The sequence below is a fragment of the Podarcis cretensis genome (genome assembly GCF_951804945.1).
Source record: "Podarcis cretensis genome assembly, chromosome: 1".
In the NCBI taxonomy this organism is placed as follows: Eukaryota; Metazoa; Chordata; class Lepidosauria; order Squamata; family Lacertidae; genus Podarcis; species Podarcis cretensis.
The window spans coordinates 13,014,957-13,017,682 of NC_137170.1; the positions used below are offsets into that span (position 1 = coordinate 13,014,957).

General features: G+C 42.2%; 1 long non-coding RNA gene across 1 annotated transcript in view; it reads right to left on the reverse strand.

Moving 5' to 3' along the window:
* LOC307208969 overlaps window positions 1–2,726 on the reverse strand; it is a 380,739-nt gene that overhangs the window by 348,973 nt on the left and 29,040 nt on the right. The window lies entirely within an intron of this gene.

Consider the following 2,726-nt stretch of genomic DNA (forward strand, 5'->3'; position numbering starts at 1 on the left):
CCACAGATGAGATAACTGCCTCAAGCGTCAGAAGCCCCAAAGGCAGCACCAGTGCTGCCCACCCCACCACCTCTCCAGCTGTACTGGTTTCCAGTGCTTTGTGGGTGCTGCCACGCTGAGGCATCTAATCATAAGCTTGCATTTTTATTAAAGCTTATATGTTTAATCAGGGCTTGTATTTTAAGAATGAGCTTAAAAATGTTCTGTTTCATGCCAGGCAGAAGACCAGCTGCCTAACAACCTTGGCAATGTTTTACTCCTAGACAAGGGGGCCCCCTGATTTATAGCAGAAAACAATGCTCAAAGTCGTAAAAAGGGAATTACAGGCTGACAGCCAAGGTTACACTGACCCTACAAATTAAGGGTGGATAAATAGTAAAATGAGCCATATCTTCTTCCTAAGGTTAAGAAGGTCAAGAGCAGTGAAAAAGCATCTAGCTGGCAGAAAGAGAACATTTTGGGAAGTCTTTTCTAAAGCTGTTTCTTTCTTAAACTAAGATCCTTTTAAGATTTCTTTTCCTTTTAAAAGGTTATTTATGTATTAAATATATTAGCTTAAATATAATTATGCAAAGGATTTAAGAAATGCTAGATTCTTATTTCATATAGTTGTAAGAGTTGTAACTATCCTGAAATTAAGTCAGCCACCAGCCCCCCTTGCCAGACAGAAGACGCCAATCGAGCACTCCTGATATATGGTTGTCAGGCCTTTTGTTTAGAAACCTTCAAATGAAGGAGATCTCTCAATGTTGATGTGAACTCAATCCTTGACATATGCATAAGATAAAAATTCAAGATTAATTATCTGTTTTGGAAGGCAATAGGGCAAGGAGGGCAAGAGGTGAGCTGGTAATTAAGATTCCTTGTTGAGACACATGTAAGATATATTACTACTTATTTGTCATTTATAGATAGAAGAATATATAGCTTTTTGATTTCCATAAAAGGCAAGAGGAGATGGGTGTATCTTTTGTGATTGGTTCTAGCAAACAGCCAATAGGAATTTTAACCAGGCTGATTGGACAGAGGCAGCCACAGGAGGAGCAAGGGGGCTGGATTAAGGAAATATAAGTGCTGGCCAGAATGGCAAGAGGCCAGGCCAGAGCTTGGTAACCATATACCACTGTGCCTCATATTTATTTGTCTGACAAATAAATTACTATTTTAATTTCTCTATTGCTGCGTTGAATATTTCATTCCAGCTAAGCGTTAACCACAAGCAGGGTGCTACAACGCCACACAGGTAAAAGAGGTGGGGTGGCATCAGGGCTTGTGGCAGGTTGCTGTTTCGAGATGTGCTGCTCCTGGGTCAGAGAGTGTGTGCATGTGAACATGTGACGCTAACAAACTGGCTTCCCTTAGGTCACTTCCACACCATACATTCAAAGCACACGACTCCCCAGAGAATCCTGGGAGCCAATGGTTAGTGTTGGATAATGACCAGTGCTATTTTTCTAGAAAATGAGGTGCCGGCGCTCACCAGGAACTTCTCCTTTGCTGTCTTAGAATGGCAATGACACCCACCTGAAAAAAAGCCCCAACTGTGACCTGGGAGACCAGGGTTCGAACCCCGACAGCTCACTGGGTGACCCTGGTCCGGTCACTGCCTTGTGGCCTAACCTACCTCACAGGGTGGTTGTGAAGATGAAGTGGGGAGGAAGAGAACCACGTGCTCCTTGGAAGATAAAGGTGGTATTTAAATGTAATAAACAAACAAGCAAGCAAGCAAGCAGTCATTTACTCGTCACAGAACTGTGATTCCCAGCACCCTTAATAACCTATAGTTCACATCAGGGATTATTTTGGAGAATCCATGGTGTGTGGTTGTGTCCCATTGGCCTGAGGTAAAATTCAAGCCAGGACTGTCTTGACTTCAGTGTGCTATATGAACTTTCATACACAGAAATTTATTTAAAAGTTTTCATCTAGGTTTATGTAACATTGGCAAGATATGTTTACATTCTTCAGGGGAGCGAACTCTTAGGTAACAAAATGCATGGTTTTAATAGTTATTTCAAATGCGTCATGTGTTTTGCGTCACATTTTGGTTTTTCGGTAGATGCACAAATAATATTTACATTAACCATTATTTGATAGGCATCCTATGCCCTTTTAAAGTACAGGTGTGGTAGGTTATTGGGTTGTTGTTGTTTTTATTTTTATTATGTAATTTGTGGTTTTATATTCTGATTTTATTTTGTGAACCACCCTGAGCCTGCGGGTATAGGGCGGTATATAAATTCTAATTCTTTAATAGTAATAACAAAAACAATAATAAACACCTTTCTATTTAAAAGTAAATAAATAATCTTGATTTCAGTGTGCAGATTTTTATTCCTTTTTTATTTTTTAAGTTTTCGTCTTGCGTTTATTTAACACTCGCTCGATAGGGTTACATTCTTAAGGGGAGAGAACTCTCAGCTGACGGAATGCTCGGTTTGAATAGTTATTTCAAATGCGTAATGAATTTCATTTCAATTTTTGTTTTTTGGGGGGGAGGGTAACGGCTTCTAAGCCCCCGCCTCCGGCTTCGTCTGAGGAGAACCGCCCTTTCCCCTCAGGAACGCTTCGCGCGCCCTTTGGCGACGCCCGTAGGCCCGCCCCCAACTGCTTCCCCCGCACCACCTCCTGCTCTCAGACACCCAACCCCGCTCCTCCCCTTGTCTAACGTCACTGCTCCGACCGCCGCGATTGGCCGAGGGCCGGCACAAAAAGGCGAAGAGCGG